The sequence below is a fragment of the Pinus tabuliformis genome, chromosome 8 (assembly GCF_031772625.1).
Source record: "Pinus tabuliformis cultivar Carrire ecotype Pingquan chromosome 8, CPIR1, whole genome shotgun sequence".
Lineage (NCBI taxonomy): Eukaryota > Viridiplantae > Streptophyta > Pinopsida > Pinales > Pinaceae > Pinus > Pinus tabuliformis.
In genome coordinates, this window is record NC_142294.1 from 784,555,655 (window position 1) to 784,577,955 (window position 22,301).

Here is a 22,301-nt window from a genome sequence, read left to right on the forward strand (position 1 = left end):
GATGTTAGTTAAATGATCATGAAAATCAAATGCAGGTATGGCAAAAGGAAGATATTCCGAAGATATAAAGCACTTGGGAGCATACAATAAGCAGCCAATCAAAGGTCAGTGGATGGAGGTGGTAAGTTCCAAGGTATGAGCAAAGCTCGTTTCAAATAGTGTTTTAAAACACATTTTACATAGTTATGAAACCACCAGCTCCATTATATGTAATGATTCGCCTTGATAGCTTCCATAACTACTCCATAACCTTTCCATAATTCCACCACAAACCTTGCATTAATTTCTAACGGCTTCATGATCCATCTCCGGACTTAACTCGTGTTTAATCATACTTTGACACTCCATCTGTTAAGCCGGGTAATTATGAAGACGTGATCGATTTGGTCACGGCTCTTTCCTACCGCACAAATTTTGTAGCCATTTTGTGAGCATGCTAACGTCTCTTCTGCAGTCGTCTAGTTCAAAACTTTGCCGGGTTCACTCTATTTCCATACTGCCCATCGAAGTTTCATTTGTATTGTTGGTCTGCTCACATAAGCCTTCATTCTGTGAACTCATTCTCGCTACCTATTCTTTGTCCCTCCATTTACGACTACTGGTTTTTCTCCACAGTCCTTCTACATCCCCCGCAAGCACAACCGTCTCACCTCCGTCAGTCTATCCTTCACGCAGACGTATTTTAAAGCAGGGGAAGGAATGAGTCCTCTGTTGAGAATAGAACTAGAAGGGCCCAAATTTATGGAAGGGTATCCGCAATTGAAAAGCATGCTAAGGAAGGCCCGGTGGCTACAATTTATTCAGAAATTCAGAGGCTACAACAAGGAAGTTACGAAGACTTTTGTGAGATCTTTTGATGGCATGGAAGCGGAGGTTGGAGACCTTAAATTCTCAATCACAGAGGCATCCATAGCAGCTACAACCGAACTTCCACAGAGGGAGAATGGTGGTTCAAAAATAAAAGCTTTGACGAGAGAGCATGGAGGGTTATCCTATGAAATCCAGGTATGGATGTAACCATCTTTAACCGTGGAATCCCTGTCTCTGCTTTAGAAGAAAAGTGGGCTAGTCTATTATTGATAATCCAGAAATTCATTACCTGTGAGGGACGATTCGGGTCAATGTACATGTACCACACCCGGTTGCTGATGAATTTTCTAGAAAACCAAACTATTAATTTGCCCTACTTCTTGTTAAATAGCCTGAAGAAAATGTCCATCACCGTCCAAAAGAATCTGGGGGACGTAGAACCCCACTTGTATCATCATGGCCTTGTGAAAATTTTGATAGAAAAACAATTAAAGGAAAAGAAGGACACTTGGGAGCAGTTTTTAGTTAGAAATTTCTTTCAAGATCCACAAGAAACCCATGAAAGCAGCTCATCAAGGAGAAGCAGAAAAGCAGAAGAAAGAAAACAAGTGATAGAATTCAGGATACTCCTACTAACATAGTTAAAGAAACTAGTAGGGAAGAAAAACTGTCTGAAAGTAGGAAGGAAAGAACTGAGGGTAAAAAGCCAAGAAAAACAAAAGGTAAAAGAAGTATTGAGGTTGTCTATCAAAACCCAGAACCTTCCTCAGAAGAGGACCACCAAATACTGTCTGAAAGACTAGTTTACCTTCAGGAACAGTCCGCTGCAACAAAGAGAAAAGGGAAAGAAAAACAGAGTGTGGAGAAAGAAGACACTAGTTCACAAAATTTAAGAAGGAGTTCCAAACTTAAAGGAAAATTGGGGAAAGTACAAACGAAAGGGCCCCAATTTATTGATTTAGGAGGGGAAACACCAGAACAACCTTTAGCAATCCCTCCTGGCCGTGGCCCACACCATACTCCTATTCCTCAGCCAGATTTTGAAAATAGTCCTTCTCGGCCAGAGTTTGAAATCAGTCCTTCTCAACCAGATTTTGGGGACAACCCAAGGAAGACTACACCTGAGATAGATCCAGTCCAGCAAGAAATGTATGATTATACTGAGACCTTGGAGAAAATAGCCACAGACCAAGGCACTTCATCTTCCCAGCCTAATACAACTCAAGAAGCTCAAATCCAATCACTAAAACAAGAAGTTTTTTAGCTGGAGGTCTTAAATAGACACATCAAAAGAGAAAATGAAACATTGAAAGAACAAGGAAGGTTAGATAAGATTATTCACGACAACACCATGTTGCATCTTGGGCTATGTCAGAAGAAAAATAGAAAATTAAAGAAAAATAACTGGAGGTTGAGCAGGGCTCTCATCAACCTCAAATTCAGGTGTCTAATGAGGAAGCCAAGGATAACGGTGGCCCCAAGAAAAAAAGAAAAGAAGGCTAGATGTATTGGAAGAGGTCTCAGAACACATGAACTGAAAGGAGCATGATCAAAGTTTTGGTTGCATGGGGACATGCAACACCTTCACAGTGGGGGTATTGAGCTTTGAAATTACACATCTCCTACACATTTTCCCAGAATTTTTCCCCTCACCAGTACTCCATAAGCTATCAGAAATCATTTCATATTGATTCTAAAAGAGCATTTAAGTGGTTTTATAACTATGTTTTTGTGTTTGCTGTTTGACTTAGATTTTTCTCGTTAGCTGCGGAATGCAGCCACTTTCCACAGCTGAATCAACTTTCCTCAGCTGTTTTTGTTAAACCCCATGTTGCAGGTGTGATCAGGCAAAACGGGACACGTGGGTAGATCAGGAATGACTTAGACATGGATCAGGTCCTATTAGTTCAGCCGGATTCATCAAGGAAAGTTGTGGTCAACGGTGGTCAAGCGGTGGTCAAACAGAGGAATCCTACAGCAACAGGACTCCATCTTCAAGCACATGAAAGATTCGTGGTCGTTCCTAGATCCTTGGGGTCATGTCGACAGCTGTAGACTGCCCCACGATGCGAATCCAACAACCACTTTTGTTAGATTGAATAATCTTGGCAACCATTATGCTAAATCCATGGATGCTGTCTTTTACGTGTCCTCTATTCCGTAGTTTCATAGGAAAACAGTTATGAAACTTTTGTTATAAATAACGTGTTTCGAAGTGCATAGTTTTAGCTTTTGTGAATGTAATTTGGCTGTTAAATTTTAATGTGCCGTGACACTAGTCCCACTATGGTAACAAGAGGATTATTCCTCTGTTTTGAATTATAAAGAAGACTTCGTTTTTTTATATGACTGCGTGCGCATAATTTTGGAGTGATAGCCTGTTGACCGAGGTCATGTAGAGGGCCCCTGCACGCTGAGGTTTCGTTTCCTTTTTGCTGTACAATTTTTATGTATCGTTTCCTTATTTTCACTGCACATGTTTCATAGTTATCCAACTGTGTATATATTTCATTTGTTATAATATTAACATTTCATTCATGTTTATGATTTTACAAGCTTTGTATATTGTTGTTAACGCTGATCAGTGTGTGTGTGTTTCAGGATAGAGTAGGCTCGGGCATTTGCATATAATTTTCACAATAACTAGTGACATGGGATTAGCCTCTCTGCTGAATTTGCTTTTCTTAGTTTTTTTTTTTTAATTCCAATTCTGTTTTGTTGATTTCAGTCTTATTCACTTGCTTTGTTAGTTAGCTTAGATATTAAATTTCTCATATCATTGACGATTATCTCCGAAAGCCATAGCTTAGACTAACTGGCGAGGAATCGGATTATGAATGATGTAATTTTATTTTAGTTTTACTTTTCTGCAATTAGACATCAACTTGCTCATATCATTGACGATTATCTCCGAAGGCCATAGCTTAGACTACCTGGCGAGGAATCAGATTATGAATGATGTGATTTGATTTTAGTTTTACTTTTATGCAATTTGACATCAACTTGCTCATATCATTGACATTATCTCCGAAAGCCATAGCTTAGACTACCTGGCGAGGTATTGGACTATGAATGATGTGAATTGATTTTGCTTTTACTAGATTGCAATTTTTTATTTATTTGAGTGTAGTAGCTTAATTCATTTTTTTGTATTTAGACAGCAGCAGAGATAATAGTTTCATGATCAGTAGTTCATTATTTGCTTAATTTGAATAGCAGCACATTTTTGTTCAAGTATTAATTTCATCACTAGTATGTTCTAAGACCCTTTGAAGTGTTAAGTTCTGGAAATCATTATAGAGGACATAATTGCCTTAAAATATATATCCATACTTGCCTTCTAGAGTATTCTTAAAACTCAGGAATAGGATTTCCATTCGCATTGCAAGATAAACGAAGATAAAAAACCCCCAAAACAAAATAAAAATTGAAAATGACAAAAAGGTAAGAAAGAGGTTGTCTTGCACATATAGTGTGCCACACTTCATTAGTCCATGACTCCCGGATTGATAATTAATGTAGCAATTTAGAACACACTAAATTGACTAAACAGTAGGTATGGAAAAAATGTAGATTTTTATAAAAGGAGAATCCAATTTCTAGAAATGACATTACATATAAAGGGAATCCATGTGAGTGATGAGTATGAATTTGGGAAGATTGAAGATAACTTGCAAACCTTCAAATATGTCACATATGATGTTGAGCCTAGAGAGAAAATGAAAAAAATGATATTCAGTTAAAGTACAAGGTTAGTAATGAGTACTTAAATAGTATCTCTTTTTTTTTCAAATTATGGTTTGATGCTAGGATTTTAACATGTGATTTTTATTTGATGTTAGTCTCTCTCTCTCTCTCTCTCTTGGACATAGAGGTTTCTTGGAGCACTTTGGCATTGGGTCAAGGAAGGAAAAGAAGGCAAGAGGAAGAAAGGAGCAAGTAAGCAAGAGCACGATCAAGAATCTACAACAGGATTCTTCACAGGTATCGATTTGCATGTGTGCTTTCCTTGCTATATTTTCCATGCATGGTATTGCATGTGGTTCTTTTGCTATTATGGCATGGGTTTTTCTAGGTGTGACAGTGTTTTCATCCTAGCCTTTCCATTTTTGGATAGTCATGGTGTGATGGGGTTCTCATGTTTTGGTTGAGTTGGATTGTCGGATGGATTCGAAGCTCAGTGAGGTGGATATCCAAATAATAGAACACATGGCCTAGTAACCCCTGAACCATACTATCAGTTGTAGTAAATCTAGATTTTATGTTGCCTTGGTGGGCCTAGGAATCCTTGTCAGTGAATGGTGGGATATATAGTAAAGCCAAGAGGTGTTTTCCCTTGATTAGTCCTAGGAATCCTTGCTGGTGAATGGAGAGATATACAGTAAATCCTAGAGGGTGGTGTCTCATTTTAGGGCCTAGTGATCCTTGGATCGGACTGTGGATTGCAATAAAGCCTAAGAGACTAGGAGACAAGAAAATTCCTCATGGTGTAGGTGGAGAAATTCGGTGGTGTCCATGCTTTTTTTGGCCTAATAATCTGGTCGATATTATGGTAAAGCCTGTATTTACATGTTTATTGTGTTGACCTAGTGATCCAGGATGGATTATGGTAAAGCCTGGTTTCTATTGACGAGGGTGAAGTGGTTTAGCATCGGGATGCCCTGGTTGGTTCTTTTGGTTTGAGTCCCAAATGCATGCTTGGAATATGGCACGGGGGTGAATGGTTGAAGAGAGAATTGGCTCAACCATTCTATGGTCAAGTGGAATGTGGTACTCCCATCCTGGGTTATATTTTTCATTCATTAATAAGAGGTTTTCTCCTTTATATCTTATGCATAAATGTATTGGTTTATATGTGAATTTTATGCCAATGTATCCTTGATATTTATGTTGTCATTATGCTAGTTATAAGCATGTATTATGACAGTGATGATGTATGGATTTCCTCATGTTTGATTTGTAAATGAATGAACAATGTAACTATGACCTAATAAATGATAATGCAACTAATGATATAAGGGAACAATGCTTCTAAGAGATTCTCAGATAAGTATGAGGCCTTATGCTTAAATATATTGTTTACAACTATAGATTACATATTTGTGATATGTTTGATGAAATGCATTTCATGGCTAGTAGGGGTTTAGTCAAGCCCTTATTCAAGTAATTGCATTTGTAACATCATTACCTTGTTATATTTCTGTTATGAAGGTGTCATCTAATTCTAGGTTATGACCTGGGCTCTGAGCCTGAAAAAATGGCTCAAATCCTAGGGACGTTGGCACAACGCTGAGAAAAATAGTCCCTAAACGTTGGAATGCCATGTTGTGGGAAAGTCTAGATCCCTTTGGATGTTAGCATTCCAATAACATGGGAGAGCTCGAGAGTTAATTGGTCTAAAAACTTAGTGGGGCCTAGGGGCTAGTACTCGAAAAGGATGGGATGGTTCTTGGGATTCCTTTTGCTGATGTGGAAGGTTTGTATGTCATGTTTCCATAGATTTCACTTCCTTAAGATCACATAGGCGGTTGAATCCCATCAGAGTAGTCTCTCGTCACATGTTTACCTCAGTTGGTTGGTAACTCGGGTAGATGTGGGAGGAAGGTGTTACAGAGTGGTATCAAAGCATGCTTCACCCCTTAGACTAAATGGACGGTCTATGTTGGTGATGAATTCATATCAATTGCACGTATGTTAATCATCATTTTGGTTTATATGCTTGTTACACATGCATGGTGTCAGTCATGATTGTAGTGATGTCACCATGTGAAATAGGACGTTGTTGTTGTCAAGTGTGTTGTCATGAGTGTATGATTGGTTACATGTTGTTTATGTTTATGTATTGTCATTCTTCATTGGTATGGTTGTTGTTTTCATGCATTAGTTCATGGTATGTGTAGTTGACATGGTCATGCATTGATGACTAGACTCTAGCTAGACTGATGGTTACATGGTTATATTCTTATGTATTATATGTATATATTTTGTCATGATTATGTTATACATGTACTATGCTAATTGGTTTATCTTCCATATGTGATATCCTCCCCGGATTATGCTAAGGTACATTGGTTTAATGTGATTTGGTTTAGCTGACATAGTATGCCTTGTAGGAAAGAGATCAAATGACTAACAAGATGGTAGACTACAAAGATTCTCCCTATGAATCACATAAGCAGCATGGTGTTGGAACTCTTCTGAATTAGCAGACACATTGAGAAGCTTGAAGGAATAAATAAGGATTTTCAAAGCGGACAATAAGAAAATCATGCAAGAACAAGAGAAACAAGTCGAGGTTAATGCAATACTCCTTCAAATTTTGTCATAATTGCAGTGACAAGGGCCACTTTGGACTAGCCTTGGATGGGAGGAAAGAACTAATGGGGCATATGGAAGTAGGTCTCATGGTGGTCACAAGTAAGATAAAGATGGAACATTGAGAGATGGAAGGTTGTTGGATACTCCGGATAGGAGAGGTGATGGATACATGTATTATTATAGTTATGGTTTTGACAGGAATCATGATTGTCATCGTTATCATCCTTACAAGTGGAGTGATAGGGGATACTTTCCAGGTGAGTTTAAGAAAAAAAAGCCATCTCCTTTTGATGGAGAATTAAATAAGCCGGAAGATGTAGAGCCTTGGATACTTGGGATGAACAAGTTCTTTGAGTTGCATGAGTACACAGAAAACATGAAGGTTGGAATTGATACCTTCAACCTGAAAGGTAAATATGACATATGGTGGGAAGATGTGAAGTGGGATAGAGACATCAGGATGGAGGACTTGAGTTGGCATGAGTTCAAGAGGATTTTCAAGAAGGAGTACTAGTTAGAAAGGTACTATGACAGTAAGGCCAAATAATTCTATGAGCTAAAGATGGGATGAATGATAGATGAAGAGTACACGACGAAGTTCCTAGAGATATTGTGGTATGTACCGTATCTTAAAGATGAGAAGGCTAAATTTCCGTTATTTGTTAGTGGTCTGCCATTAGAATTTACATATCAGATTGAGTATGATAAGCCTCAGTCACTTGAGGAAGTTATTGGGAAATTTAAGCACTACTATGAACAGTCAAAGTGTAAGAATGAATCTCAACAAGGATGGAAAGGGAAGGATAGGTATAATGGTAAGGGTAAATGGTAGATGAAAAGAACAAGGCCTCAAAATGTAGAAGAGAAAGAAAAGGAAACACTAAAAAATCACTTCAATGCAGCTACACAGGGACATGGGTCACAACAACAGCATAAAGGTGAGGGTATTGGATGATTGGAGTGTTGGACATGTGGTAAGGAACACCTTAAGAGAGATTGTCCACAAAACCAGGGTGGTAGGACCTAGATATATAGTGCACAGTAGGCGCAGACTGTTGGGGATGTTTGTTAGAGATTTCATTGTATCTATGCATCACTAGATAATAGACAGGCAGACCATTAGGCATCTATAATTGAGATCGATGGTAAGCTTTGTGATCAAGTTGTTTCTATTTTGATTGACCCTGGATCTAATTATATTTATGGTAGTCCTTACTTGGTGGATAAGTGTGGTTTTAATAAAGAAGTGCATGCAGAATCTTGGTTAGTGCAGTTGGATATAGGTACAAAGAAGCGAGTTCATATTTGGGTAAGATTTTGTGAATTTGAGTTGAATGGCATGTATACCACAACACATTTGAATGTATTACTGTTGGGATCATATAGTATGTTTTTGGGCATGGATTGGTTGTACCTTCATAGGACCAAGGTGGATTGTTATGAAAAATCCATTGAGTGTGTGGATGACAATGGGGAACTAAGAGTCTTACTGGGGAAGAAGAAAGCCACATCAGTTAGGATCGTGACAGCTATGCAGGCAAAGCACAGTCGCAGAAAAGAGTGTGTGTTATTTGTAGTGCATATCTTTAGTGAAAAAGGTAAGGAAGTTGAGATGCAGATGTTTTGAGCAGGTACCCAATTCTACAATAGTTTCAGGATGTATTTCTTGGGGAAATTTCAAAGTTTCCACCTCACAGGGAGGTAGACTTTTCTATTGAGTTAGTGCTAGGGGTAGCTCTAGTGTCAAAAGCACTTTACAGGATGAGTACACCTCAGTTGGTAGAGTTGAAGTTGCAGTTGAAGGAAATGTTGGAAAAGGGATACATTAGGCCAAGTGTATCACCTTGGGGTGCACCAGTATTGTTTGTGAAGAAGAGGGATGGTACTCTCAGATTATGCATTGACTACATGCAGTTGAAGAAAGTGACCATCAAGAACAGGTACCCATTACCGAGGATTGATGACTTGCTCGATCACTTTGAAGGGAGAAACAATGTCCTCGAAGATTGATCTGAGATTCATATACCATCAGGTACGCATCAAAGAGGAGGACATTTACAAGACAACATTCTGGACCAGGTATGGGCATTATGAGTTTGTTGTAGTTCCATTTGGTTTGACTAATGTGCCAGTTGCATTTATGTTCTCGATGAATAGTGTGTTGCGTCTATATTTGGATAAGTTTGTTATTGTGTTCATTGATGACATATTGGTATTTTCTAAAAATGAGGAAGAGCATGTCAAGAATTTGGCAGCGGTGTTGAGGTTGTTGAGAGAGCATCAGTTGTATGCTTAGCTCAACAAGTGTAGTTTCTTTCAGACTGGGGTACATTACTTGGGACATGTTGTCTCCAAGGAGCATAGCAGTAGATCCAGAGAAGATAAGAGTTATCATGGAGTGGGTAGCCCACAAGAATGTGGATGAGGTGAGATCTTTCATGGGGTTGGCAGGTTATTACAGGAGGTTCATCAGGAACTTCTCACAGATTTCTTATCCTATTACAACATTGCAGAGGAAAGGTAAGAAGTTTGAATGAACATAGGAGTGTGAGGCAAGTTTTGAGTAGCTTAAGAAGTTGTTGACACATGTACCAATGTTAAAGATTACAGATCCAGACAAAGAATTTGTGGTATGTACAGATGCTTGCAGGAGAGGGCTTGGTGGAGTCCTTATGCAGGAAGGATAGGTGGTGTGCTATGAGTCACAGAAATTGAACAAGCACGAGCAAAACTATCCGACGCATGATCTTGAGCTAGCAACGATCACACATGCATTGAAGATGTGGAGACACTATCTTCTGGTCAGGAGGTTTGTATTGATGAGTGATCATTATGGATTGAGGTATCTATTTGACCAAATGAATCTGAATGGAAGGCATGCTTGGTGGTTGGCCATGGTTAGTGAGTTTTCTTTTGAGATCAGGTACATCAAAGAAAAGGAGAACAGGGCCACAGATGCTCTTAGCAGGTGGATATAAGTAAATCATATAGTAGCTAAGAGTTCTTATGGGATAGATCTACAAGATAGGATCTTGTAGGCAGGTCAACAGGATGTCAGGTATATGGAGATTATGCACAAGTTGCAACAGAGTACAGGTACAAGAACAGGTTGTGGTACATGTACATGTGTAGGTGCATAATATGTGGACTATTGTCTCACGACAGATGGATTGGTTAGATTTAGGGATAGGATATATGTGCCAGATAGTAGTGAGCTCAAGAAGGTGATCCTGAGGAAGTTTCATGTGAAACCATATTCAAATCACCTAGGCTATTAGAAGACATTGACCAAAGTGAAGAAAATTTATTTTTGGCCGAATCTGAAGAAGGGTGTAGTAGAGTTTGTGGCTAGGTGGTGAAGTAAGAGTGTAAGCACCCAGGTGGACTACTACAACCAATTGTGATTCCATAGTGGAAATGGGAGGCCATTTCCATGGACTTTATCACGGGTTTTCTGAGGATAGTGAGACAACATGATTCCATCATGTTTGTGGTGGACAGGTTGACAAAGGTTGAGCACTTCATTCCAATGAAGTCTACATGTAGCACTAGTATTCATTAGAGATGTGGTTAGATTACATGGTGTTCCAAACAAGACTGTGTCAGACATGGATGCAAAGTTCACTTCCAAGTTTTGGAAGGAGTTGTTTACAAGTTTGGGCACAAAGTTGGCCTTCAGTACATCTTATCATCTGCAGACAGATGGATAGACAGAGAGGATCAACATGATATTGGAGGACATGTTGAGGATGTATGTGATGCATCAATAGCGGAAGTGGGAAGAGTACCTTCCACTGGTATATTTTTCTTGCAACAATGGGTATCAGGAATCATTGAGGATGAGTCTGTTTGAGGCATTGTATGGGCGGAGTTGTAATACTCCCATCAGTTGGAGCGATCTGGTGAATAGGGTGTTAATTGGACCAGACATGCTGACAAACATGGAGCAGGAAATGTAGTTAATCAAGAATAATTTGAAAGCAACACAGGATAGGTAGAAGAGCTATGCAAATCAAAACAAGTTGTTCAAGGAGTTCCAGGTTGGGGAATAGGTGTACTTGTGCATCATACCAAAGAAGAGCTCCTTACAGATTGGATCATGTGCCAAGATGGCACCCTGGTTTTGTGGACCCTTCAGTATTATTGAGAGGATCAGACCAGTAGCCTATTGACTTGCACTGCCTCCGACAATGAAATTCCATGATGATTTACATGTGTTATTGCTTAAGAAGTATGTTAAATATGCTGATCATGTGATTGACTGGTCTATATTGCAAGTGGAACCTGATGGAGAATTCCAACCGGAGCTTCAGTGTATATTGCAAAAAAAGGTGCTCATGCTCCAGAACCGAGAAATCGAGCAAGTTAAAGTGCAATGGAAGCACTTTGGTCCCAATTAAGCTACATGGGAGACAACAGATCAGATGTGGGGTATGTATCCTTCATTTTTTGCTGATTGAGGCAAAGTCATTTTGGTATATTCATTGGTATGTGTTTTTGGTACATATTTTGGTCATGTTTGGTATATGTACATATGTATATGGATGTAAATACTACCATGAGTTGTGTTATAAAGATCCAATAAAGAGTATGGGTGTCATGTCATTATGTTGTCATGTTTTTATGTTCTCATGTTGGTTTTCTTCTCAACAGGGTGATCATTGTAAATACTGCATCGAGCTATGTTATAAAGTTCCATGGGCAATATGTTACTTTTCAGTGGTTTTGCTGAGATATAGGTGTGGCTGAACACCAATGATGGTGTCCCCTAAGGGGGAGGGTTCTGTAATAGCCGTGGTGAAAATTCCATGTAATAAAAGATAATAAAGGAAAAATAATAACCATGGTTGATGGGACACGTATTCCAAGCTCAATGTTGGGCAAGACGTCCTAGTGTGGGTGTTCAGTTGGTTTATTATGGCTAAGGAAATTAGCAAAGGAAATGGCTAAGAAAATTGGCAAAGGCATTGGCTAAGGCTTTGGAAAGGATAAAAGTAATTTTTGGCACATTTATTTATGAAAATAATGAAAATTAGGATAAAAGGAAGGTGAAAGGTCACATGTTACATGTGAGGAGGAAAATAAAGGAAAATAATGGAAAATGAAGAAAATAGAGGCCTAATTGATAAAAAAAGGCTTCTGAGGATCAGTTGTTACCCTTTTTCAATTATGGATAGAAACATGTTATATTGTACTAATGTTCAATCATCAAATATTGTTGAGATTGACAGAGCATACCATCGAAGAGAAAGAAACTAAGGCCTGGAAAGAGAAATAGGACACAATTTTGTTTAATCAACATGGGGAGATACTAAGGTACCTTGCATGGGATTCCAAAACAATTGTTAAAGAGTTGCAGGATAGAGACCAAGAAGAGTCAGGGAAATAATAGTTGTCAAAGAGTATGAAACACTTCAAGCTTGGGGGTACGATGGGCCCTGTTGTAGCCGCTACAACAAGACCCAAATTGTATGGGTAAATATAAAAAAAAATTGTCCCCTTCTATTTTCCTAAGGCCTTAAGGGTGATTATCATGTTGAGAATCGGTGAAATTCCCAATACCCCAATTATCATCAAAACCTATTGTTGTTTGTGCCCACATAGCATATTACTCGCATCCTTTGCACTTTAACATTTTATTTAATGTATTAGGGTTTGATCACCATCCCCTTTAATTCACATCATTTTGGGCATTTGCAAGTCTCATGTTCCATAGAATGCATTCCAAAGATTGGCAAGTGTTTTTATGTTAATAATCATGCCACACCTTGTCCTGTGAGCACATTAGGGTTTGAGTAATTTTTATTTCACTTAAACATTGTCAAAACCCTAGGCTATCATTACCATCATTGAAGGGCTAAATCTTGTTGGTTTGATCCTCATCTCTAGATTTGCATTATTTTTCTTGCACCTCGTCAACTTTTAACCTTATTTTTAGTTGCACTGGTCACATCGTCATTCCTTTAAAGTATTAATTTTTTCAAGGAGAATTCCTTGCATGAAAGACTAGGTTGTTAAAGCCTTACATTGTGTGTGGCATGTTATTCTTCCGAGAAAGCTTTCTAATATTTGAACCAGGGTTGTTTGCAAAGTGATTTAAAGGCCTCTTTTGAAATCATTGGAATATCTACTTTAGTTGAGGCTAGTCAAATTATGTTTTCCAAGGATCTTATTTTTTATATGTTTAATGCATGCTATTTAAATTGTAAACAGTAAAAGAATTAGATCCCAATGTCTTAAAGTCACTGAAGACTCATTAATTGTAATAGTATGACAATTACCTTACAATTCTGACCATTTTTCAATGTGACATTGGAGGTCCCTTTTGATCACCATAGGTTTGGGCTTTGAAGGAGCGAATGGTGAGATGAGAGGGAAGTGCCATAGTAGCAAGGGTAACATGGAGCAAGCTCACTAAGGAGGAATGTATATATGTTGTTACATACATTTATGGCTCTATGTGAAGTGGCATATTATCGAATGTGCAAGCATACAAGGAGGGCTTCATTGTGGGAGCAATATCATACCACATGCATTCATATTGGGGGATATATATTGAGGAAAGAATGAAATAATATATTGGGGGATATATAGGGGGTAAAAGGCTTTTATATTGGCAGGTATAAAAAATGGACCTCAAAGTTAAAAATAGAAAGGGGTATAAAAAATACTAATGAAAAAAATAGATATCTGCAATATCTAGTGAAATTAGGGGTTTTTTAATTGGGAAGGTGTATTTGGTTTGTATTGGTAGTGGGTTAAATAATATGATTTTTAGAGGTACTTTCCAATATGTAGTCAAATTACGGGTTTTGTTTATTATGCCATGAATGCACGTGATATGCCATAGGTACATTTATTGAAGCACCCATGGGTATTCTATACATTTGGGTGTTAATGAAATGCAGACAATCATTCTATGAAGAAAACTAGGTAACGGAGGGACACATGGTCCACTGGAATATCAAGAAAGATTGCACTATAAGGGCACATTGTTTAATATAAGCACTTGATAAAGGCATTTGAAGTAGTCAATGTTCACTAAGATTCTAATGGAACCCTAGTGAACTATGGAAGGTAATTTCAAGTGAGGTGCACATTTTAAGAACAATAATCAGGTATAGATTGCGTTAGCAATAGTTCATATGAGACACACTAAAGGGATATTGAGGTCACATTCAAAGGTAACTAGAAGAATTTTATAAAAGTTATGTTTAAATGGTATGCTGAATTTTATTTGTGGAAATCCAAATGTAGCTCCTAAATTCTTTCAATAAGAATACAACCTCTACTACATAAAACCTCTTATATGGATCCAACTAGCAGAGTGTTGTATTTCAGATAATGGAAAAGGACTCTTAGAAACATTTGACTTAGATTGATCTGTATGGGAGGATCAATCGAGAGTACAAGTCATTGGTAATGGAAAGTGACACATATTATTTTGATATCCTATATGCATAACAGGAAGGAAACATTGGTAGCAGCCAAATCTTGTGATGAAGAATGAGAAATGAGAACGCACAGAAGAATCAACAACACCATGTGTGGGCAATAAGAGATATTTTGAAAGAATGAAATGTTGTCCAGTATTTAGGAGTTCAATGAATGATCATAACAAGAAATGAACGCAAGTTATCTTCAAGCACATTATCATTTGGAAGGTGAAGACAACTTGAAGGATACAAAAAAAAAAAATCGAGCCATTCACATAGAAGGAAGTATGTTGGGCCCTCGGCATGAATCTAAACACAATAATTAGAAGCACATCGATTATTTTCATAAGCCGATGCTGGAAGAAAATTCATTGAAACAAATGCAATCAGAGCTTTGGAGGCTCATACACTCTATGTGATGATGCCATTGAGGATATGCAAGTTATAAGAATATGACCGCTGAGCATTTTCCACAGGCTTCCTATATTATGTGCGTATGGAATTTATGTCACGTTTAATGGGAGGAATAGTTGAAGATGGAGGAATAGGAGAAAATTCACTACTCGCATGTAGATTGAACTAGTTTCCTCACAAGAATAGTGGGATCTAGGGTTTCCAACATAGGCAACATAACTAGGGTTTCATTAAATAAGCTATCTGGATTCATGTAGCAGCCCAAGGCATTGTGTTAACATTAATAGAAGATGCACAAAAAGTTGAATAGATAGTCAATATAGGATATGAACACCAAAATATTGTTCAACAGTTCATGCAAATCTTTATGGATTCATAGAAGCATTGACTGCAAGGATTCTAGGGCTTCAAACCACAGTCTTATGTCTCCTCTGCTATTATAATGTAAATATTTCTCATCATAATGCCAGTAGCCATGCTCAGATGAATTAGGCATGTAAAATTCATTGAACATAAGAGAATAGAGAGGAAGCGCAAGAGTTATGAGGGTAGATGAAAGGCCACTGGCGGAGGTGAAATGAGTTTAGTGACTTGGATCATAGTTATCTTTATGCATTGCTTTTCATCAGTGTTAGTTTAATTTAATGTGCATGAATTAGATCTTTTAAATCCTCTAGTGACTTGTGTCTTGAGCATAACATATATCTAGACACTTCACTGATTCTGATCTTTGTGATTTGATTATGAAAACTCTGATTCTTGAGAATGTCATCATTGTGCAAATTAAGCTAATATATATGTTGTGTTAGTTTTTGTCATGTTATCTTAATCTGGTTATTTTTTTATTGATTTGATTCATAAAAAATGATTAGAACATTATTTAGCAAAATTGATACAGTGATTCTTGTCCTTTCATATTATGTCTCGATTGAGAATCACTTATAATATATATGTTTTTCTTTATTCTTCATGTGTATTAGTGAAACCAACAATGTTTTATTATTGTTAGTTGAAAGAGTTGAAGCTTACCTTTACGTAGTTTCATATCTTTCATTTAAATCACATTAAGGACTACTTTCTTTTCGTTTAATTTTGTTGTGAGATTGGTGCATATGGAGGTTGTGTGGAGTGAGAATCTCTTGGGCTTGTGCAACTCTCCTCCATACTACTACAATATCCATCTCTCCTATAACACCAATATGGCTTGAGAGTTCATGAGCAAGAAGAGTACCTAAGGAGTAGACAAGGAGGCTTACTGGTGCGCCAGTAATGTTTAGTCAACCACACAAATAATTCCAATTAATGATGAGGTCTTGATCAATTTATAGAGAGGAAGTGGCAATATATTTCCAATCTCAATCTTGGTGAATGGTGCTCTTGAATTGATAAATTGTAATTGGTTAACCATAAAGTTGTATTTGATTTATTTAATAGTAATCCTTGTGTAATGTATATGATCCTTCCAAGAAAAATATTTTACATTGAATTTGTTAAATGAACCAAAAAAGGGGCAAAATCATTAATATGTTATCCCTCAATTATTTCTTGCTCCAACTAGTTTGGCCGCTTTTAATATACATGGGAAAACAATACACTCTGCTTTGAAAATACCTATTAAATATATGCAACCACTTAATGGTCAATCTCTATCAAATTTCCAAGAAGAAATGAGGCACATTCGTAATATTTTAATTGATGAAATGAGATTTCTTGGGCCTAGGTTGTTTCTGCAAATAGATTCTCGTTTGCGGGAGGCCTTTCCAGAAAAGAAGGATTCTCCATTTGGTGGCAAGTCGATGATTCTTGTGGGTGATCTTGGGCAACTTCCTCTAGTTAGGGATAAACCCCTTTATGCAGGAAGAAAAATGGGGAAAGTGTTGTGGGAAAGATTCAACCTTGTTGTCACATTGGATAAAATTTACAGGCAATAAGGAGAGATCCAGGCAGGCCTCTTTTTGCAAAATTTTAACTGATATAAGAAATGTTGAGCATTTTTTGGATGATTGAGATCTTCTTATGATGCATGTTGATAACTGCTTTGATTCTCAACATAGGGATTTATTTAATTCTTCAGTACACTTGTTTGCAACAAATGATACCATTAATTTTCACAATCGCAAAATGCTCAAATCCTTGAATTTCCCAGTTGATAAATGTGTTGCGGAATGTGCTAGGAGATCGGGTATTGTTGATAGTGATGATGATGTGTTGGATCGTGAGGTCTTATTGTGTCATGGTCAATGTGTCATGCTTGCGTGTAATTTGTGTGTAGAAGCTGATTTGGTAAATGGTGTTGTTGGGTGTGTAGAAGATATCTTTTATTCACGTGGTACACACCCGCCTCAAATTCCACAGTTTGATTAAGTTATTTTCGAGAAGTACATTGGTCCTCCATTTGATAATGATTGTCCTAATGTTGTGCCAATAACACCTATTGTAAGAGGGAACCTTAGAAAAATGTCATTAAGAATGGCTTGGGGCTTGACTATACATAAGTCACAAGGGATGACTTTGCAATGAGCCACTATAGATATTAGAGAAAGGGATAAGGAGAGGGAGGGATGAGGGAGAGAAATAGGGGGAGAGAGAGATGGGGAGGGAGGGAGCAGGGGAGGAAGAGAGGAAGAGAGAGAAAGAGGGAAGGAGGGAGGGAAAGAGAGAGAGGGAACGAGGGAGGGAAAGAGAGAGAGAGAGGGAGTAGTTTTTGGCGGAGACAAAGGGAGGGAGAGAGAGAAAGAGGGAAACAAAGGGAGAAAGAGAGTATAGGGGAGGGAGAGAGGGTTGTGGAGGGAGAGGGAGAGGGAGAGAAAAATAATGGTTGGAGGGAGAGTCAAATGGGAAAGAGAGAGAGAGAGGGAGAGATGAGAGAGAAAGGGAGAACTAGTGGGAGAGAGAAGGAGAGGGAGGAGAGAGTGAAAGGGTGGGAGAGAGAGAGAGAGAGACATTGAGAGGGGGAGAAAGGGGGGAAGGGGGAGAAAGAGAGAGAGTGGGAAGAGGGGCATATAGAAGGGAAGAGAGAGTGAGGGATAGGGAGTGAAGGGTGGGGGGGAAGAGAGAGAGAGAGAGAGAGAGAGAGAGAGGAACAAGGGGTATGGATAAATGGATAAAGAGAGAGAGGGGAGGGTGGGAGAGAGAGAGAAGGAGGAAAGTGGAGGGAGAGGGAGAGAGAGACTGGGTGGGAGGGAACAAGAGAGAGATGGGGGACTAGGGAGGAAAGATAGAGTGGGGAGATAGAGAGTCAAGGAGGGACAGAGGGGGACAGAGGGGGATAGAGAGGGATATTGAAGGGGATAGGGAGACGAAGAGAGAGAGAGAGAGGGGGGAGGGAGAGTGGTAGAATATACAAAGCAAGAAAGGGAGGGATGGAGAGAGAGGTGGGATGGATGGAGAGGAAGGTGAAGAGAGAGAGAGAGAGAGAGAGAGAGAGAGATAGTGAGGGTGAGAGGGGTGGGGAGAGAGGGAGTTAGGAAGATAGAGTGTGGGGTATGGGGAGGGAGGGAGCGAGGGAAAATGAGAGAGAGAGGGGGAGTGAGGTAGAGAGAAAAGGGGGAGAGTAGGAGAAATACAGGGAGGGAGTGAGAGGGAGAGAGATAGGGAGAGGGGGAGAGAGAGCGAGGGGGAGGGAGTATGGGAGTAAGTGAGACAAGGATGGGGGTAGAGAGAAAGGGGGGTGGATAACTAAAGGGAGAGAGGGGTAGAGTGGGAGAGAGAGGAGGAGGATGAACACGGGGAGGGAGGGAGAGAGGGAGAGAGAAGTAAAGGAAGAGGGAGAGGGATAGGGTGAGAAAGTTGGAGAACGATTTAGATATGGAGAGAGGGAGGTAGGGAGAGAGATAGAAAGGGAAGGAGAGGGGGGGGGGGGGAGAAATAGTGGGAGGAAGGGGGGGAGAGAGGGAGAAAGGGGGGAGATTTTTAACAATCAAGGGAGGCAGGGGGAGGGAGAGGGAGAGAGAGAGGGATGGGGTTAGAGGGACAGAGAGATGGGGGAGTAGAGGAAGAGAGAGGTAGAGTGAGAGAGAGAGTGAGAGGAGGAGGAGGAGGATGAATATGGGGATGGAGAGAGGGAGGGAGAGTGAGGTAGAGTGACAAGGAGAGGGAAAGGGTGAGAATGATAGAGAATGATGGAGAGAGAGAGAGAGAGAGAGAGAGAGAGAGAGAGAGAGAGAGATGGGGGGATGGAGGGAGACAAAGAGTGAGGGGAAGTGAGAGGGGGAGGCAAGAAGAGGGATGAATATGCATAGGGAGAGGGGGAGAGGGGAGAGAGAGAGGGAGAAGGGGTGTGTGTGAGAGAGAGAGAGAGAGAGAGAGAGAGAGAAGGGCAAGAAGCATGAAAGAGAGAGGGGAGTAGGAGGAATGGAAGGGAGGGACAGAGGGATATAAATATATATGAGAGAGAGAGAGGGAGAACAATGGAGGGGGAGTGAGAAGGAAAACATGGTAGAGAGGGAGAAAGCAATGGAGGCTTGAAGGTGGGGAACAGAGGGATAAAGAAAGAGAGAGAGATGGGGTAGATTAGAGGGGAGAATAGAGAGAGATACAAAGAGAGAGGGATGTCAAAGGGGAAGGGGAGAGAGGGAGATGGAGAAAGGGGGGAGTTATTGAGAGAGAGAATTGGAGAGGGGGAGGGAGGAGGATCAAGGGAGCAATGGAGAGGAGGGGAAGAGAGGGATAGAGATCAAATGAGGGAGGATGGGGAGGGAGATATATGGAGAGAGGGAGAGGGTGGGAGGGAGAGATATTGAGAGAGGGAGAGGGTGGGAGGGAGAGGGTGGGAGGGAGAGATATGGAGAGAGGGAGAGGGTGGGAGGGAGAGAGGGACAAGGAGGACTAATGGAGGGAGAGTGAGAGAGAGAGAGGGACAAGGAGGACTAATGGAGGGGGAGTGAGAGAGAGAGAGGGAGGGAAGCATGGAGAGGGGGAGAAGTAATGAGGGAGGAAGGAAAGTGGAGGGAGAGAGAGAGAGAGAGAGTGGGGGGGAGAGGCAGGGGAGGGAGGAAGAGACAAATAGGAGGTAGTGAGGGATAATGCGAGAGAGAGGTATGGTGGATGGAGAGGAAGAGAGAGAGAATGGAGGAAGGGTGAATCAAAAGGGGGAAGAGGGAAGTGGGTAGGGAGAGGAAGAGGGATGTAGAGAGAAGATGAGGTGGTCAGAGATGGAGTGGGATGGAAATATAAGTTAATTTTGCATTACCTCAAAATTTCAAAATACATCATCCCAATCAACACAGTTCATACAATTATCATTCTCAATCTACCACAAGGGAAACCATATATGTTGACCGATAATTTAATAGCAAGTATCAAAATAAATTCTCTACTAAAAATATAACCATCAAAGATTAATTTAGATACATAAGAAAAATAGTTAATGAAATACATATTATGTGATCAAGAATCTAAAGAGGTGACTGGATTAGGGTCCTCAACTTTAGTACTAGTAGGAAAAAAAGGATTGAGCTCATATTCAATATGAATTTCCAGATGAGTTGGTCAAGCATCTAGCCTAGCGAAACATGAGCATTGATGTCATTGCGCCTACTTAATCTCATTGAACGAAGAGATTATGTCGTTATGATTCATGTGGTTCTCTTTCTATACTTTTCCCAAAAGAGTTTTCATCTTCTAATGGAGGGCAATGGAGTTTAGATACTAGATTTATCTTCTCTTGGCATGACGAGCGTTATGAATCCAATAAGCCACTTCCTCTAGGTTCTCGGAGTCAAATTATGCTTGATGGTCATTTGTGGTGAGGGTTTCAAGCTGCAGTAGCAAGGTGAAAGATGGTAGCATTTTTCTAGGCATGGGCCTATGCGCATGACCATGCATGCAGATGTCTACCCCTTATACCCCTGCAAGCACACATATGTTTATGGGCCATTTTACACTAATAGGGAAAAAAGCGAGGAAGAAAATTGTCCTATTATAAGCCTATACTGAGTATATTGAAACCAAAATGAGCCAAAACAAAAGAAAAGCCAAGATGTACAAAGGATTTGAGGCGAGCCAAGCCAAAAAGAATAGAAAGGATAATACACCAAATGCATATAAAAACACCTCCATGAAGGGACCAACTCATGCCAGGAAGCACCAAAGAGAAGGTCACATTAAAACATCGATAAATTTAAAAGGAAATCACCAAACTTATACCATAAAAACTCAGAGCCATACTAATAGAAATTATGAATATAGAGATAAGCCTATAACACACTATCAATATTTTCTTTGTTGGAGCCAACAAAATCTCAGACATTGACTAGAAGGTGGTTGCAGCGTCTTGTCCTAGCTTTGGTCCTAAATCTAACATCCCATGAGAGAAGCTATTCCTTTTGGAGTTGGAGGTCAAATGAGATTTCATATAAAGTGAGGTCATTTCCACTTCAATTCTAGAGGTCATTGACCTAGTCTCATGTAAAGGATGAGGGTCATACCATGGTTCTATAAACGTTCCTCTAAGCACATGCCCAACACTACTAAATAGCCAAGGCAATAATCCAGGCCCAACATAAATTATGGAAAGCCTAGGGTGGGCTAGCCATGCCACACACCCCCTATTAAATATTGTGGTAGGAATTTCTATGGAATAAGGGACGATCTACACACAACAACTTAACTTCTAAAGTTGACCCACTTTAGATTTGAACATGTGACTTTTTAGGAAGAACCACATCCTCTTAACCATTAGATCCACTTAAGGTGTATAACAAGATAATTAGAAATACAATAATAATATTTTTTTTCTCAAATTGAATATATTATTTTATTATTGTTCATTACACTTACTGTAGGCATGGTATTAGATTCCATTGTAGGCATGGTATTAGATGGTATTAGATTCCACTGTAGGCATGGTATTAGATGGTATTAGATTCCACTGTAGGCATGGTATTAGATTCCATTTTTCTTTTGATGAGGTATTATTTGTTTTTGACCAAAAAAAAATTCAGCTTCTCCATAGTTTAACATTATGGATTGAATTTTACTAATTTTTATTAAAATTAAAATTTATTTATCTTCAATACGATTGGTTCAAGTCTTATTTTGTAATGATTGTTCTTACAGTTTTTGCACAACCCAATGTCATGTGGATAATTGCCTCATATTTTTTTTCCCATAATTTTTGGATGCAATTGCAATATTTGTGTCGTGATTTGTAAATACTTTTAGATTTTTCATTTTTAAGCTTCATAAGAAACCACAAAAAATTAAAATTCTTGAAAATGGATTGGAACAAGATGTAAATAATTACACTTAAGAGGAGTTATTCTTTCCACCATTATAGGAGTAAAAAGGTAAATGGATGGAGTTTTTATTTATTACTCACCA